This window comes from Rhinolophus hipposideros, assembly GCF_964194185.1.
Source record: "Rhinolophus hipposideros genome assembly, chromosome: 23".
NCBI classification, from domain to species: Eukaryota; Metazoa; Chordata; class Mammalia; order Chiroptera; family Rhinolophidae; genus Rhinolophus; species Rhinolophus hipposideros.
The window spans coordinates 5,132,719-5,151,133 of NC_138069.1; the positions used below are offsets into that span (position 1 = coordinate 5,132,719).

Consider the following 18,415-nt stretch of genomic DNA (forward strand, 5'->3'; position numbering starts at 1 on the left):
AACGCTTTGGTCCCGCGGGCCGGGCAAGTTCCCAGCAGCCCCCGCGCTCGGAGTGGCCGCCCGCCGAGGGGGCGGTCCCAGGCGCCGGAAGACTGACAGGAGACTACATGTCCCAGAAGGCTTCGCGGGAAAGCGCTGACTGGTGGAAGTACGGCCGGCGACAGCGTGATGACGTAGCAGAAACGCTGGTGCAGGGGATTTAAACTGTGGCGGTTTACTCGGGGTTGAGACCGTGGGATCAGCAGGGTTGTGGTTTCTTTCCGCTTTGAGCTGTTCGCCTGCGCCACCGTGGTCTGCTAATGGACTCGTCGCTTCAGGCCGGCTTGTTTCCCGGTCTCGCCATCAACATCCAACGCAGTAATGGTGAGGGGCGGGGTCCTGAGGCCAGGGGGACCCGTGGGCTGTGACACGACTGAAATTACTGCCCGTCTGCGAACGTCAGAACCCCGACACTTTGCGGGATTTCACCCACACTCCGGTTCTGGGTCTCTGCTCTGGCAGTGGGTCTTCCCTTTGCAAGGCCAGGGGGTCTCTGTACTGGCGGTGGTCCCCTCTCTGTCCTCCGGGAGTGGGCGGGGCTCCTCCACGTCAGGGACCTTCCAGGAAAGTTACGGCTGCTAGATTAGCTTAACCCCCCAAAGGTTCTCCCTGGAAACTGCCCAGCTCTTGGAGGAACCTCGGCTTCCTGGCCCCTCTACTCTCATAAATATCGCACATCTGTAGTATTTAAGGCACCCGGGACTCAGGGTAATGAAACAGACTGATGTGGGGACAGAGCCAGGAGAGCAGTTTCCAGGCTCAGCCTCACATAGAAAGGTGCTGGCTCAGGTAGTAAATGGCCATCAACTGTGATCGGATGGCCATCGGCTATGGCTAGTTGGCTGTCAGCTGTAACCAGTGAGCCATTGGCCACTAATATAACTGCCGTGGCTACGTTAGCAGAAAATGGGGGCTAGCAAGAGATGGTGGCTGAGCCAGCAAGCGCGGACTGCAGAGGCAGATGCCGCTGGTGAGAATATAGTGATGTGACTCCACCATCTATGGCTCCATGGGTGTTCCTTTTTGGCCTCACCACGTCCTGCGTTCTCGTAGGGAGTGGGACCAGAGACCCTGCGTGACTCCCTGCATGACACCAGATACCTGCTCTTCAGAAGCTTACAATGTCTCGTATGGTTGATACCCACCACAGCTGTCTCAGGTCTAATACCACTGTCATTAGGAGACTGGTCAGACATAACTGTGAAGAGTGAATTAGGGAAACCCCAGAGCGCTCTAGCCTCAGTGCTGCGTCAAGGGACAGTTCACCTAGGGACTAGGGTGACTCCCCTTGCCAAATATACCTTCACCCCACTGTAGACTCTCTTTTGAGTGGGGCTGAATCCTTATCCCCTGCAACTCAGTTTTAAGACTTGTTCCCTGCACACCTCACTATGGGATGTCCTAAGGGTGAAGTACCAGGAGGTTGTTTATCTCCTAGTGTTAAAAAGAAAGGGGGAAAAAAGGCAGCTGTCCATTTTTCAGGTCAACTCCATGTTGAGAGTCTGTGGGATCCTAAAAGTGAAAAAGATGGGTAATTCTGGACTTTTCATACTATAGGCTTAATTCAGAGTGCCATTGTAAGGACTGTGAACTTGGAGACAGCCTGTGTTTCAGTGGAATGCACAGAAGGAGGTGCCACAAGAGGCAAAGAGGTAGGTTCGATGAGTATGCCTCCACCACATGTAACACCTTCCTCCCTAAAAGATCTGTGAGAAAATGGAACTTGTGAGAACCTTGTTTTTGATGCTGTGTTCTTCTCCCTAATCTTAAACTCAGTCTTTTGGGGATGCATTGGGATTTTATTTAGTCAGGCCTGTTCTAAATTGAAGTAATCAACAGTTTCTGGTGTGTTTGTAGAAAGCAAATGGCTCAGAATGCTAAAACTTTGCTTGCCCATTCGAGCATCTGAGTGCATATGATACTTGTTTGGGGAACAAAGTTGATAACCTCGCTGAGAAGACAAAAGTACGTTTCTGAAACACCAAATAACAGAAAGCAACTTGTGATGAATGGCACAGATAAACAGAGCAGCTCAGAGGTAGAACTCACTGGGGATGAGCCGGCTTGTGGGGGTGGGGCAGGGAGGTTGATCAGGTGACCCTCATGGGGCCTAACGAAGAAGTTGGCTCCAGGCAGCAGGAGACTCAGGGGGCTGGGTCTTCATCTCCCGCGCTAAGATGTTTCAGATTTCATTCTGCAGGCAGTGGGGAGCCTTGGAAGGATTTTAAGAAGAGGAGAGATGAGAGATACGACTAAGACATTTATGTTTTAAAGGCTTTGTGATGTGGTGAAGAGGTCACCGGCGTAGGAGTATGTAAAGCTGGATTCTAGTCTGGCTCTGCCACTTCTTTATATGTTCCTCAGACACATTTCTGTCCCTCTCAGAAATTTAGTTTGCTCATCTATACAATGAGTATGATAATATCCACCTCATTGGGTTCTTGTGAAGATTTATGCAACAAATCCTTTTGTACTGGTTCCAAAATGCCAGACAGTGTGTTTGGTTCTGGGGACAGATAAGTGAGTAAGACCTGGAGCCTCTTTCATGGAGCTTAAAGAGATAACACATGTAAAAGGCTTAGCATGGTGAGTTATGATAGGTATGCAGATAGTTAGATGGTGTACTTGAGAAATGAGAGGATTGAATACATTATCTGCCCTTGAATCAAGAGGTTCCTAAAATTTCTTTCAACCAGCTGTTAGCAGTTCCTTGTGATTTGTTTTTGTTTTGTTGTTTACAAATGCAGTTCTTATTGGGTCTCACTCCAGCTGAGATATTACCTGTGGATTAAGGTCCAGACTTCTTAGTGAGGTATTCAAAGCCTTTTTAAGATCTGATCCCAATCTACCTTTTCTTTGTACCACACATCATATCCTGTGCCAGGGGCAAATGGGGCAGGTCCCCACTCTGACCATGCCTAGTACCTTGCTGCCTTCACACTTTCTTGTTCCTTCTCCCTGGGATGTTCACTCTAAATCACCAATGAGAGAATCAGTTAATGTCAGAACTATAGCCCTTTGTACGTGTGATTTCTCTGCCCCATTTGAATGTGAGCTCATTGAAGCAAGAGCGATAGATTCTTTAATTTATCTTTTAATACCTTCTTCTGCCTTACTTAAGCCCAATAAATGTTTGCATAAGCCAGTGAATAAATACAGGTTGCATAAGTAGAAGGTAAAGCTCTTACCCTGGTGAGAGCTCTCATCCTTGCTTCAGTTCTGTCACATTTCAAAATACAAATATCCAAGTTGATGCTATTTTGCTGTGTTTGAACCTGCTGGAAAGTATGCTGATGCAGTTTGAGTTGTTCTTAGAGGGTTTCAGGATGTGACGTAAACGCAGAATTGTGACCTCATTGCGGGCATGAGCAGGACACTGTGACTAGGGAAGAAGTTTCTGGGCCCATCAGAAAATGTAGGTAGACTTATGGTGAGGTAGCAGCTCTCGGGAACTTGTCCCTGCCTGGAAGATCCTGAAGGGCCCTCCATTTTGACTATCACCAGGACAGTTAGAACTTGGTTCCTCTTCCGTGTTAGCCAGCAAAATGTGTTCGGGGTGCTCTTCCCAGCAGGACCCCATGCCCAGAAGAACAGTAAGGAAGGCAAGTGGCCTAGACCTGCTGTGGACTACCTGACTATTTGCCTGCCTGTCTTCCTCTTCACCTCATTCGCATCTCTGACATCTACCGTCAGCTTGGAAATCAGAAATCAATATCCATCTAGACGGTAAACCATGACTAAGGAGTAAGTATTTGCTTATAGCTGTTAGTACTTCAGTGGAACTTAAAGTTGGCAAAGTCTGAATCTAGGGGTAGCCTTGGTTGCAGAGATGCAATTAGATTGAACAGGCTATGTTGTTTCACTGAAACGTTTGCTTGCTCCTTGCAGATTGATTTTAAAGATGTGGCCACAATAAACCCAGAACTCTTACAGCTTCTTCCCTTACTCCCGAAGGACAATCTGCCCCTGTAGAATGTAACGGTTCAGGTTGGTGCCTTCATCTGGCTGCAGCCAGTGCTCCAGAGGATTCACTTGGCTTATTCCTCTTTGCTGGGTTGATTTCTGGGACTGCCTAGGACTTCAGCACAGCACATAGGCCCTTGAGAATCGATAAGAGCCATATATTATGGTGGTTTGTTTTGTTTTTCAGAAACAAAAACGCAGATCAGTCAACTCCAAAATTCCCGCTCCAAAAGAAGGTAAATGGCTTTCTACTGGCTTATTGTCATGGGGTTGTGCCAGAAATGGTGTTCCCGGGGCTCAGGAAGCTATGAAGATTCATTGCTCCAATTTAGCAGGTGGCTTCTCTGTGGGTTGAGTCCCACTTTATCTTCAAAGTGTCTTTCTCAGTGAGGAAGAATCCCACCTACAAGGAGGAGGAAATGGGAGTATTGGTACAAAGATTCAGTTATGTAACATAAATAAGTTCTGGCGATGAATGTACAACACAAGGCCTCTGATTAATCATACGGCATTGTGTACTTAAAATTTTAACTGAGTGGAGATAGTATTTTAGTGCTCTTACCACAAAAGGAAAAAAAAACATAAAAAGGCAATGGGCAGAAACTTTTGGGGTGATGGGTAATTTTATGGCATTGATTGTAATGATGGTTTCATGGATGTATACTTATCTCTAAACCTATCAAATTGTATACATTAAATATCTACAGCTTTTTGTATGTCAATCATAACTCAAAGCAGTTAAAAAAAAAAAAGAAGAAGAATCCAGCCCTCCAACCTACAGTTCTTAGGCCAACCTCTCAGGGACCTTGTGCATTTGGGAAATTTGCTGACTGGTGTGGAAGTTTTTGCTGTAGAATCCAGAGCAGTCATCAGCCATTGGCAGGCTTGTTTTCTTTCCTTGAGAACAATGTGCCGAGGAGGGAAGTCGTGAGTAGGCTATGAGAAAAGCTAGGTCTGGGCTGTTTAGAAGTATAGTCGATGGTGCCATGAAGATCTGGGGGTGGGATGGGATGGGTGGGATTTGAGCAGTGCCTCAAAGTCTAGGAGACTTGGGCTTTCTCTGCAGTAGTCAGCATAAACCTACTTTAACTACAATAGTCTGTGACCGTAGGGTGTGGTTGTAGGTACAAACTGCCCAAGAAATCCAGCTTATTGTTGGGAGCTAACTAGACCCGCATGGCCTATTCCACCCCAGAGGTTTATCACTACCCTAACATGATCCAGCCACCTCAGGGGCCAAGATAACTACCTGGCTGGAGCTTCAGGTTCCTGGGAGCGTAGGGGGAGAGGTGGTGCAATTGCGAGCTTGGGTTGGACATGAGTAGTGTGGTGTTGACCCTCGCGCTGGCTGTGCCGTTGGGGCCTATAGGAGAGATGGGAGTGGCAGCAGCCTCACTCCACATGCATGAGCCCAAAAGATAATTGCCACAGCTCCTTTGAATGGAAAAAAATCTTAATAAAGGTGCGTGCTATTAAACAGTAGAAATGAAATACAAAATTACCGGTCTTTTGGGAAATAGGAAATTGTAATAATTCGTGCTCTTATGAAAGACATGGATTAGACCGAGCCATCAAATCACCCTAAATTTAGGAGACTTATAATTTCAGTACAAGTTGATCTTTGCCTATATGACACCTAGGTTTCTATTTCCAAATTTGTGACTTCTTTCATTTTATAGGTGAATTGCTTCTCTCTTATGGAGGGAAACTGTATAGATGGATAGAAATTGACAAGCATTCAAATATAACTGAATTGTTCCTATCAGTTAAGCATTCTTTTAAGATTGCAGAAAATCAATATAGTTGATCCCATGGGTTTCTGATGATGTGGCCCAGGCCTGGCTTTGTAAAGCATCCTGGAGCAGTGGGAAAAGCCCCGACTTTGGAATCTGACAGTCCTGGGTTCACATCCTGGCTCTGACACTTACATTTGAGTGACATTGGGCAAGCTGCTTAATTTATCTGAGCCTTAATGTCCCCTTCTATGAGATGAGAATACTGATATTTACCTTATAATGTTGTTTTGCGATATGGGAAGGTTGTTTGTAGAATGGTAGGTGCTGCTGCTAAGATTAATAATGCTTTTTTTCCGGGATTAGGTCTGCCTCTCCAGAAATGATTGGCTGTGGGTCCCTCCATTTACTCAAGACAGATGCTCTTGTGGGAGATATACTTGTCCTCAGGAGCTCTCAGATTTGCAGAATGTGAACAAATTCATTTTGGGGTCACTAATACTTAGCCTTTCTAATTTTTCCTTTCCTCGTGCGGAAGGAATGGAAAGTTGGTGGGCTCCTTTCCTGGTGGTTAGGGCTCATTTCACCCGTATAGAATCTTAGAGAGTTGCCCCCATCGGCCCTCCTGATCGTGCTGCCCCCAGTTCTCCAGGTCTCCAAGGCCGCTCCACTCGCATGTCCACTATCCCAGAGGTTCGCATCCCCACTCAGGAGAATGATACGGAGGTGGAGCTGCCTGCGCCTGCAAATTCCCGCAAGCTGTTTTCAGTTCCCAGTGAGCAATGAATCTGTTCTCCCTGTTTGAGGCCCTACAGCAGCATCTCACACATTGCCCTGAACCTGTTTGGTAATATCCTAATTCCTGTACTCCCCCGGCTTCAGTACTGTCCTCCCTCTGCCCCATCGCTCCCTTATCTGGAAATTAATCTCATTTTACTTTTTTAACTTTATTGAAACATAATGTACAGTATATACAGAAAAGTAAACATATCATTGAGTAAACATATCACAAACTGAACACACTCATGTAACCAACACCTAGATCAAACAGCATGACCAGCACCCAAAAGTCCCCCTTAGGCTCACTTCCAGTTCCTAAGCCCCCAAGGGTACCCATAATCCTGACTTCTGAAAGCATAAATTAGCTTTTACTCATTTTGCACTTTATATATATGGATTTTTAAAAATATCTTTAATTGTCAGCTTTTATTAGGTACATAAAGTAGATGCAAATTTTATAAGATGCACAATCATTACATCGTATATATATCAAATTCAGCTCTAATAAAATGAAGGTAAACAAAAGGGTCACGACCAAGTATGGGAGGTAAAGAGTCATCACGGGTTGTACCTTTCTGGGTTGAATCAGTGTGGTTAGTTGTTGCTCAGGTTCCCATTATTCCTGGCTTTTCTGTCCCATTAACCACGTGGGTTCCAAGGCTTTTGAGAAGTCAGAAAGGCCTGGCTTTTCTCCCAAATGAGTAGAAAGGGCTGGCGAAGAAGCCACGCTTGGGTCAGGTCTAAAGAGTTCAGGCCTTTAAAGGCTTTTCCCTTCGTGTGTAGAGCCCACACTGAGCAACTCAGCACCCTTTTAAGGTTTTTTTGGTCTCCAGGAGCCTGCCCCTGCAGGGATACTGGTCAAGTTCAGGCTGTGGGCTGAGGTGAAGAGAAAAGCCCAAACTCTGCTCACACTATAGAAGCCTAAGCCCATGCTGAGCTGGTAGTCAGTAGCCCTCCTCTTGGCCCATTGGGGCTCAGATGAGCACAGCTGCAGTATGCCTTCCTGCTTCTCCCATGACTCTTGTTCCCCCACAGCTGGTCCCCATGGGCTCTCCTGCCATGCAGTGGCTGAAATACCATTGATGATAGTCAGCGCAGAAGTGGAAGAACAAGTCCATTCCATCCGAGACAGCTCTTCTACAAACCCTGGGAACGCAGGTGGACACGCTGAGCTGTCTGCTGCCCTGTTCCCTGTGTAGGAAACGTAGTTACATCCTGTCTCAAACCCGGTCTGCCTTGGTAACTGTGTTCAAACTGTGTTTGTCACATGGGGGCAGGTTTCCCTATGGCCATGGAATCAATCTTTCACAAGAGGTGACCCTGTCACCAGAAGCGGGCAGGAGCCTTCTAATGTATTTGAGGTGTCATCACAGCTATAGTCTTGGCTGACACCTGAAGAACAGTCCAGAATGACCATCAAGACCAAGCAGGGATGGTTTCACCTCTTCTGGTTGTTGAGAAAATGCCACAGAAGTGTGGAGAGAGCTTGGTTAGACCTGGAATGCTCATGTTAGCTCATCTTTACTTTGTGGGCTTGGCCATCCCAAGAATCCCATGTACTGCTGCTTCTCCTTGCATATGGTGGTTTAAGAGCAAGGGTCTAGAGAAGGGCTAGTCCTGGGAACAGTCCAGGACTCAGTACAACAGCCAGGGAGGATCAGGCTGGCTGGCCTAGACAAGTGAAAAAATGGTTTTTTCCCCTTCTAGTTCGGAGGAAATCATGTATTGTGAAGGAAATGGGAAAAATGTAGAGCAAGCGAGGAGAGAAGCGGGCCCAGAACTCTGAAATGAGACTAAAGCGAGCTCAGGTACCTTTCTTGAGCCAGGGTTTTTGCACAGGTACCTTTAACTTCAACGTTAACGGCAAACGGATGTGGTTGGACCCCAGCGTTACTGAGACTCCAATTCTGATATCCAAGAAGCTTAAGTGGTGTCTCATCGGGATTCCGAGAACAAATAAGTCAGATGTTTTTCTGAAGGCCCTCAAAGGAGGACTACTTCGTGCTGATGTCCAGTGGGCATGCTTATCTCATAGCGCATTGGCTAGCAGGGCTGCTGGGCCCTTGCCTGCATCCCCCAACCTAGTTGTGTGTATGTGGTGGACGTGCTACAATGAGTTCCAGTTTGGAGCATTTCCCCTTAGTTGGATCAATTGCCCCAGAGAATCCCAGCCTTCTGATCTCCTAAGATGTGGGACAGTGGCCCTCGCCCTTGTTCCTAAGGTGGTTTTGTGCATGCCTAAGACCCTCACCAATCTCTCTTCCCAGGGCTTTGTGCCTGAGTTCTCAGCCTAGAGCCAGGGTGAGATTGTGTGGGGCTTTGTCAACTTGGACGGGCTGTGTGCACATAAAGAGATGTTGCTTCTGCTTAGGACTGAGGCCTGAGAGCACTTACCTCTAAGCAGTCATTTGCGTTTTGCTCTTGTCCCAAACAGGAGTGTGACAACAGCGTTCCAAACTGGGAATTTGCCCAGATGATAAAAGAATTTCGGGCTACTTTGGATTGTCATCCACTTACTCTGATCCTATAAGTCAAGCCAAAGGGCTTCTCCCTCTCCTTCCTTAGTAGGTGTACGATTAAGAGACAGAACACTTCTCTTGAAGGGTGTAAGAGCATTCAGGAATCATCACTCACTCTTGAGGGTTTTTTAAATATCCTGTGGTGGGCTGGAGCTAGTGAGGCCTAGATGGGAGAGTCTGATTTTTATCAACTCCCTTTCACCCCCCATCTTCCCGTTTCCATAGGGTGGCCAGATTCTTACTAATAATCATGAAAGTGGGCTGAAATTTCCTGTAAGCAGTGAGAAAACTGGGAAGAAAATTCCGAGCTACGCTCTTGTGCTCCAGAGTTATCAATGGGGGAGGCAGGGTCCTAGTGTTAGATCTTGTCTCCTGACTGGGCCAGATACGGGATTAGGAGGGGCGGGGGTTCTGGTTAAACTTTCCTTTAATTCTGTCCTAACCTTTTGTTGGTTGGTTGTCTTCTCTCATCTCCTTGAAGATTGAAGAGCACAGGATATGTGTTTGTGTTAGGAAACACTCACTGAATAAACAAGGTAAACTCCATTCAGGCAGAAAGAGGCTTTGGACTGAGGGTTCCCATGTCTAGGGAGCATGCCCTGAAAATACTTTCCTTCTGCAGAATTGACCAAGAAAGAAATTGACGTTATTTCCAGTGCTAGCAAGTAACTCCTTTTTGTACATGAGCCCAAGTTAAAAGTGGACTTAACAAAGTATCTGGAGAACCAGGCATTCTGCTTTGACTTTGCATTTGATGAAATGGCTTCAAATGAAGTTGTCTACAGGTTAGTCTCTTGCCTTTTTTTTCCCCTCCTTCCTCCCCACCACCCTGCTCCCCTTTCGTCTTTTCAATGCAAGACATTGTGGTAACACTGCTCACAGACGTGCTGAACTCTGAAGCCTTTCCTGGCCTCCTCTCCTGTTTTCTTTTGATCAGCTCTCACATAGAGCTGGTTCTGGCTCCTGTTTCCAGGAAGGTCCCATTTCGGCTGCTATGTGCCATTTTGCAGCTTCAGTGGCCCATCCTTTAATGGATCAGAAGTGAGATACCATGTTTCCCTGAAAATCAGACCAGGTCTTACATTAATTTTTGCCCCAAAGGACGCATTAGGGCTTATGTTCAGGGGATGTCATCCTGAAAAATCATGCTAGGGCTTATTTTCTGGTTAGGTCTTATTTTCAGGGAAATACGGTATAAACCATGGCACTGGGCTGGGCTGCACAGGCTCTAGGGGTTCTTCCAAGGTCTTAAGATGCCACCTTATTACCCACTGGGCTGGGCTTAACAGACTCAGCAAATTCTAGGACTGCTCTGTCCAATATAGTATCCACTAGCTTCATGTGGCAGTTTAAATGGGAGTTAAAATATAATTAAAAATTCAGTTCTTCAGTCACACCAGCCACATTCCAAGTACTCAGTAGCCACATGTGGCTGAGAAGTGGCTACTCGTGGACAGCACAGATATAGAACATTTCCATCATCACAGAAAGTTCTATTGGACAACACTACTGTACACCAGAAGTCGACAAACTTGTGGGCCAAATTTGGCTCAGAATTCCTTTTTATATGGCTTTCAGACGAAGAATTGTTTTATATTTAGAAAAGTGTGACAAATCTATGGGAAGCACAAAGCCTAAAATACTTTAGGCTCGTGCTGTAGAGGGTTTCCTCTGATCTTTGTAGTGCATCTTATGCTAGAGGTTGGCTGCTAAGCTCAGGCTTTCCTTTTGTGTCTCCGGAGTGAGAGGATGGGCTGGTGGCTCAGAGTGTGGACCATCAGCCTGCTCTTGGCAGGCCAGTCCAGCACTCCCAAGTCGGGTAGGGAAAATTCCAGATTTGTAAGGGGCTGGGGTCAGCTGGGACCCCTTTGCAGCAGAGGCGTGCTAGTGCTTGGAAGGAGGCATTAAGGCCCCAGGAGCTCTGCAGCGGAAGGGTGCAGCAGGACCGTGTGCCAGGGCGCACATTTTGGGAGAGAGAAACACTTCCCTGTCCTTTCTCCTAGGTTCACAGCAAGGCCACTGGTACATGCAGTTTTCTAAGGCGGAAAAGCAACCTGTTTTGCATATGGCCAGACGGGAAGTGGCAAGACATATGTGAGTATCGGGCATGGCAGGGAGCGAGCCTGCCCATAGTGCAACACTAGGTCCCTGAAAATGAAGACAGTGAGTTTCTTGCAGAAAGTCCCCTCAGTGCAGGTGCCCCATCACTAGATACGCCTGCTGTGTCATGTGCAGGGAGAGGCCTTCCCAGGTCCAGCCTCCTGGCTTTGGTGTCGCCCACTTTGGTGATGGAGCCAGTAGTGCTCTAGCCTCGGCCCCTTCCCTTTGCAGACTATGGATGGAGACCCCTCTGGGAAAGCCCAGAATGAATGCATCCAAAGGGATCTATGCAATGGCCTGTGAGTATTGTGTTCTGCCACAGTGGGGTCGGGCACTGAAAGGCAGGTTGCTTCCTTAATCCAGGCTGTCGCCCACAGCCCGCGATGTCTTCCTCCTGAAGAATCAGCCCCGCTATCGGAACCTAGGTCTGGAAGTCTGTGTGACATTCTTCGAGATTTACAATGGGAAGGTAGCTGGCAGGGAGTCCATTCATGCTGTCGGGGCCCCTGAACTTTCTAAAACCTTGAGGTTGGCTAGACATTGTAGAAGCCAAACAACCTGTGGGCTGTGAAGCCTTTGGGCCACTCTGCCCTGACACGTGGGTCGGTAGGGGGTCATCTGATGGTGGGATGGAACCCCAGCTGAACCAGTATGGCAGGAATCCTCAGGGCTCCCTCTCAGAGGTGAGGTTCTCATTGTGTGTGCCATGTGCTTCCTCCACCCACCTCCTTCACAACTTTCTCTTCTCCTGATTACACACATTCATTCTCATATTCATATCCATCCTCCCTTCCTTCCCGTGTGTGTGTGTGTGTGTGTGTGTGTGTGTGTTGTGTATAATACACACACACACACACACAGACACGTTTCTATACTCTGTTTTTGCAGAATTGCCTTCCTCAGAGCAGGATCTAAATAAGAATAGCTAACATTGATTAGTAATATGACATTATGTGCCATGCACTATTCTAAGCCCTTGTTTCAATCCATTTATTCACAACAACCTGACAAGGAAGTATTACTGTCACTATTCTGCAGATGAGAACTAAGCCTAGAGTGGTTAAGTACTTACCCAGGCTCACACAGCTAATAAAGCAGCAAGAGTCGCATCAACCTGAGGCAGCCTGGTTCAGAACCCACGAGTACTGCCGTGCTGGCCCGCCCCACCCAGCCCCGCCGTTCCTGCTGCTAGCCCTTGTCTAAGCTGGGAAGGAGGGAGGAGTCAGATGGGTGCCCGGCACCTAATGGCCTTGGCCTTCGTTCCCTTCCTGGCACAGGTGTTCGACCTGCTCAATAAGAGGGCCAAGCTGCGCGTGCTGGAGGATGGCAGGCAGGAGGTGCAGGTGGTGGGGCTGTAGGAGCACCTGGTGAGCTGTGCGGATGAGGTCATCAGGATGATCGACGTAGGCAGTGCCTGCAGGTCAGAGTTCTGGCAGGGGAAGGGGCCGCCTTCTCATGCCCAGGTCAGTGGACAGACTGGCTGCAAGTCCATTGTGTGTGCTCAGCGTGGTCAGGGCTGTGAAGGCCTCTGCGTTAAGGGTCTCAATGGGGCGGATGACCCAGGCCCATCAGGAGCAAGTCAAAGTGTCTTAAGTCTAAGCACGGCAGGCTTTATTCCCAGACTCAGCCCAAAGGCAGGCTTCCTGACTTCTCTGGGTTTCTGTTTGCTGTTCCCCCTCTCTGTGGTGGGACCCAGGAGCTCTGCGTCTGTTCTAGGCTGGAGATGGTAGGGAGGGGCCCTTCCTCCAGGGCCCTCCCTAGGCGTGGTGCCGTGGAGTGCTGGGCAACTCCTAGAGGCCCAGGGAGCAAGCTGCCCTCTGCGGTGCCGTCAAGTTCTGTCAAGTTCATGACAGCCCCTCGTTCCCTGGGTCCCCTGCAACTGAGGCAACTCACCTTTCACCATGTCTTGATGGGCCCCCAGGTCTGGCCAAACCCCAGCACAGAATCCAGTACTTTGACTGGCAGGAAAACTTACTAGGTCCAGAGCTGGAGGGAGAGCTGCTGCTGAGGGAGGGCAGAACAGAAGCCTGGGACAAAAAGACACAGGGCTTTTTCTTAGAGTCCTGACATGTGTCCCTCTCTTCCCAGGAACTCATTGCTATGGACTGGGGTGGCTTAGACTGGGGTGCCATGGTGGCTGGTGACTTCAGAAACTCATAGCCTTCCTTTGCCCTCCTTCGCCACAGGACCTCTGGGCAGACATTTGCCAACTTCACCTCTTCCTGCTCCCATGCCTGCTTCCAGATTCTTCTTCGAACCAAAGGGAGAGTGCATGGCAAGTTGTCTTTGGTGGATCTGGCAGGGAATGAATGACGTGCCCGACACTTCCAGTGCTGACCGGGCAGACCCGCATGGAGGGTGCAGAAATCAACAAAAGTCTCCTGGCTCTGAAGGTATCGGGCAAACCGATGGAGGGAGGAAGTGGGTAGCGTGGGAGGAAGGCAGGGACCTCAGTTGCACCTGCTGCCCCACAGTAGTGCATCAGGGCCCTGGGACAGAACAAGGCTCACACCCCGTTCCACGAGAGCAAGCTGACACAGGTGCTACGGGACTCCTTTATCAAGGACCTGCATGACGAGTGCGGGGTGCTTAGTCCTATCCTGGGCAGGAGGCCTGGTGCCCTTGGTTGTCTGGGTTTCTAGGCTCTAACTTGACTGGGCTTCACCCCCCGCCTTTCAGCACCAGGCTCCTCTTTGCCTACCTAAGAGGGGAGGAAAGGATGTAATCCCTTTAGTGTATGTCCATGCAGCTCTGGGTTTGGGGGAGGTCATTCCTGCCTTAATTGTGGAAAGGAGGCTCCAGAATTCAGAAGGCCCTTTGGGGAAGCAGAAGAGGGAAGTCCTAGCTCCTGTAGCTTTCCTCAGGTTCCTTGGCTCCCACCCTAGGAGATAGAAAAGGGCTATTGTCTTGAGTGGCTTTTGCTCCCTTCTTTATCCACAAGCCCTTCTAGCTAGGGTCTGTCTCCCTTCCCTCCAGGGAATATCCTCTCCCCTGCCTCCTGGGGAAGATGTGGAGTTCTGACTAAGCTCTACACCCTTCTCCCTGAGGCATTATCCCTGAGCCTGGGCAAGCTGAGGGTCCAGCAGTAGCCACAGGGCCTTAAGGTGTGACCTTGGAGGGAGGAATGGGTCAGTAAAGAGATAAAGAAGCAGGGGGTAATCAGATGCGCCTTTTAACGCAGGGAACCAATTTTTAAGGCATCTTAATTTGAAGTGCCCATGGAGCAAGTTGTCTGGCACAGAGTGGGTGCTTAATGAGGTCTCCCCCCAATATCATGTGGGTGTCAATGGCCTGGAGAGACTCCTCCTGGCAGCCTGTCCGCATGATCCTCCACCTTTAACCACCCATTCCCTCTTCTGCAGATTGCCACGATCTCACCGAGCATAAGCTCCTGTGAATATACCTTAAAGACACTAAGATACGCAGACAGGTACCAGTCCCTATGGCCAGGTGGGGTGGGGAGGAGGGTGTGGGAGCGGGGAAAGGAAGGGCAGCGATGAGAGAGGTGGAGGCTCTGGGGCCTTAGCCCTGCTGTCTGCTCTTCTGCGCTTCCGGGAATCTGAGGCTTGGCGCTTCAGACATGATGCTAGAAGGTCTGTCCTAATCCCCTTGAGGCCGTGGTGGAGAGTCAGTGTACACGAGGGTCTCTGAGGCCAAAGGCAAAGCTGCTACCCCATCCCCTTGAAGCCTCAAACCTCGCAGTCTAAGAGGTGCAGTACTCCTGTGAGTGCCATGGAGGTTGCTATGGGGTCTGAGACCTTGTTTCCTCAGGCTCAAGTTGCTGAGCCCCCACAGTGGGCCCAGTGGGGAGCAGCCAACTCAGATGGAAACAGAAGAGATGGAAGCCAGCTCTGCATGAGCACTGAACGCAGGCGATGTAAGGGGCAGGGTGGGCTCAGGCAAGACAGAAACATGGCCTGCTGAGGGAACTGGGCCATATCATTGTGTCACTCCTTTTGGCCCCCTTAGTTCTCCAAGGAAGAGGAGGAACTGTCTTCTCAGATGTCCAGCTTTAATGAAGCCATGACTCAGATCGGAGAGCTGAAAGAGAGGGCCATGGAAGAGCTCCAGGAGATTATACAGGTGGGGAGCTGGTGCGGCCCAGGGGGGACTGGATACCCACTTAGCGCAGGCCCTCAGCTGTGCTCAGCACCATTCCTTGAACATGACCTGGACTTTGCTCCCGTAGGTCTTTGGGTTGGTGTGATAAGAGGCAGCCCTATACACTAGCTTTCCTTAATTCTGTACCTGTTCATCCAGCTGTTCTTTTCGGGTGGCTAATTGGCACAGCCCCTTCAGCCTGGCACACACAGGCTTTCCTCCATCCTCCCAGCCTGAGCTGGTCTCTCCCATGGTCCCGATTGAGGGTTTTGGAGGGTCATTTATATGCAGGAACCTTGCCTCGTTATTCAGTGAATGTTTGGTGAGTACTTTCTATGTGCCAGCTCCTATGCCGAGACCAAGGACCAAAAACATGGAATATGGATAGTAGGCCCTAAAGTAAAACTTAATCCTAATTTTCTATTTATAAGCCAATTTCCTTTGAAACTCCTTTAGCCTCACTGGGCCTCAGTTTCTTCATCCCTAGAATGAGAGAGACAGGATGCTTTTGTCTGAGGATTAAGCAATACGCTATCCAAACCCTCAGCAGCGCTCAGCCTGTGGGCAGCATTTAGTAAACGGTACATGCCAGCACTGCCACCATCCCTGCTGTGGAAGAACAGTTCCTCAGAGCAAAGCAGAAAGGAAGAGCATGGGGCGCTTAGAACTGAGGAGGGAGTGCTCCCTCCCTGAATGCTCAGGGGTACAGATGTTTAAAAGGACATGGCACTTTCAGGAAGAATGAAAAGTTTAGTCAGAGCAAAAGGTGTGAGCAGGTGATGGAGGGAGATTAAGGCTGTGGCTAGGTCAGCGGGGACCTGATGCTAAAGGGCCTTCGGGTTCATCCTAGAGGCCTGGACTTCGTTATGAGGCCAGTGGATGTCTTTGAGGAGAGTTCAGTGGAGCGGTGCCAGGGTCACATCGGAGCTTTGGGGACATCGCTGTGGCCACAGTGTGGGCCTGGTCTGGGCACGAGGGCAGTGTGTGAGTAGAGGCAGATAGGAGTTCAGAGCAGTCAGGAGATGGTTGGAAAGAGTTCAAGAGAGATGTTGGTGCTCAGACTGAGTGTGGCAATGGCCGTGGGACCGGACTGAGGACATGAGGTTCAAGAACCACTTGAAGGGTGGAGTTGGTAGGATTTGGGAACAAACAAGATGAAAGAAGAAAGGTGTTGTCAGATTTTGGGCATCAAGACAGATGACATTCATTTGGTGTAAAGACAGGGACAAGTTTGGGGTAAGGCAGAGGATGAATCCAAGTAAGGACGTCTGCAGCAGAGGCTCAGGAGGCAGGGTGTGGCCAGCCCTGGAGGAGAGCGCTTCCTGCATGGCAGCAGTATTGCAGGTGGTAGGGCCCCAGGAACGATTTGCTAAATTGGTTTAGTCACTGTTGAACTGACAAGGTCCTCTCTCTGTCATTACAGCAAGGGCCAGGCTGGCTTGAGCTCTTTGAGATGACGGAGCAGCCAGACTACGACCTGGACACTTTTGTGAACAAGGCAGAGGCGGCCGTGGCCCAGCAAACCAAGCACATCTCTGCTCTGCAAGGTGGGTACAGCTGCACAGGGTGCACCTTGAAGACGGGGCCTGTGCAGGTGGTGGCAGCTGGCCTGAGGGTTGGTGTCTCTAAGACCCCACTGACCCCGAGTGCACCACCTCCCTCCCCTTCCTTCCAGATGTCCTCAAGGCCTTGCGCTTGGCCATGCACCTGGAAGAGCAGGCCAGCAAACAAATCAGCAGCTAGTGACGACTACAAATAAAGATGTTTGGTTTCACCCCCCATCCTTTTCACCATCTCATCCCTCCCCAGTGAACTTTGGGCACCTGGTGGGTCTATTTAGGGCCTGAGCTGGGACAGGGTCTCACCGGGGAAAGGCCAGGTATGGGTGCATTGGGGCCAGGGCCGCTGGGCAAGGGGGTCAGAGTGACATGGGACACTCCTTTTCTTCAGTTGTAGCCTTGAGGGGAGCAAGCAAGGATGGGAGGAGGGAGCTCTTGGTTACCCTCTGCGTTGTTGCCCTTCTCTCCAAGTGGGGAAGGCTCGCTGGCAGTTTTCCCTTGGTTGGCATTCTGCCTGTGTGGACTGGCTGCTGGTGGAGAGGTCGCTGGGGTTGTCCTGCTCTGGGGAGAGGGAGGAGCCTTTAGTCCACTCGGTGCTGGCTCGGGCCTGCCTTCCCTATCCTTGGTCTGGGCACTGATGTGTCTTGCACTTTAAACAACGTTTCTGGAACCTCTTCCTTCATTGGTATTTTTTGAGGCCCAAGAGGATCCCTGCTGTTTTCTGTTTTATGTATTTATACATGTATTTATACTTTGTCTAACAATAAAGAAAGAAGAAGCAAATCAGCTTCTGTGGGAAGGTCCTGGGATGTGTCTGAGCTTTCTGGAACTGAAGACACAACTGCAGCTCTGTGGAGCTGATTCTGTATTTCACCCAGGAGACCAAATCCACACCTGCAGTTAAGTGCCGTGCTGAAGACTCCAGCCTCTGTCTTGTTCAGTAATGCTGACTAGGTCCCAAGCCCCCTCCTGGGGACAGGAGGTATAAGCAGAAAGGAGATGGCACTCTGTCAGTCTGCTCGAGGCACATTAATAAGATTCTGTAGGAACACTGACACGAGAGCCCTCGGCTTGCTAGGAAGAAAAGGATCTGATAGGCAGCTCCAGTTCGGTCTTGAGAAATGAATAGAAGTTTGCCAGGTAAACTGAGGGACCGAGCATAGCACATGGGCAGTTTGGGAACTGGAAGACTCCAGCCAGATTCAGTGTCATGGAGCATGAATGCTCTAAATGGTAATGTACCACTAAAAGGTTTTTGGCCTAGGAGTCACATAATCAAATGTCTGTTTTAGAGGCGGCCCGTTAGCTCAATTGGTTAGAGTGCAGGGCTCTTCACAACAAAGTCGCCGGTTCCATCTCCCCATGGGCCACTATGAGCTGCGCCCTCCACAACTAGGGACGGGGTCTCAGCGGGGAAAGGCCACTATGTGACTTGGAGCTGATGGATCCTGGAAAAACACAAATAAATAAAAGTTAAAAAATGTGTGTGTGTGTGTGTGTTTTAGAAAGGCGTCGGTCAAGGAGATGGGTGGGGTTGAACAGACCATGTTCTGGCCCTCTAAGCCGTGGTTACTTCATTTGTAAAGTAGAACATTCTCTACTTCATGGTGAGAGAATACGT

At 49.4% G+C, this 18,415-nt stretch overlaps 1 pseudogene across 1 annotated transcript; it reads left to right on the forward strand.

Annotated features, from left to right (window-relative positions):
- The first annotated feature begins 299 nt into the window (after positions 1-299).
- LOC308491973 (kinesin-like protein KIF2C) lies at positions 300-16,978 on the forward strand (annotated as a pseudogene). The gene is made up of 21 exons: positions 300-363; positions 1,597-1,691; positions 3,928-4,026; positions 4,190-4,238; positions 6,388-6,510; positions 7,551-7,673; positions 8,223-8,323; positions 8,950-9,042; positions 9,516-9,570; positions 9,657-9,819; positions 11,038-11,128; positions 11,366-11,433; positions 11,512-11,603; positions 12,412-12,554; positions 13,321-13,527; positions 13,612-13,719; positions 14,497-14,564; positions 14,906-15,011; positions 15,104-15,217; positions 16,659-16,782; positions 16,911-16,978. The product of its transcript is annotated as a kinesin-like protein KIF2C (transcript).
- Positions 16,979-18,415: the final 1,437 nt, after the last annotated feature.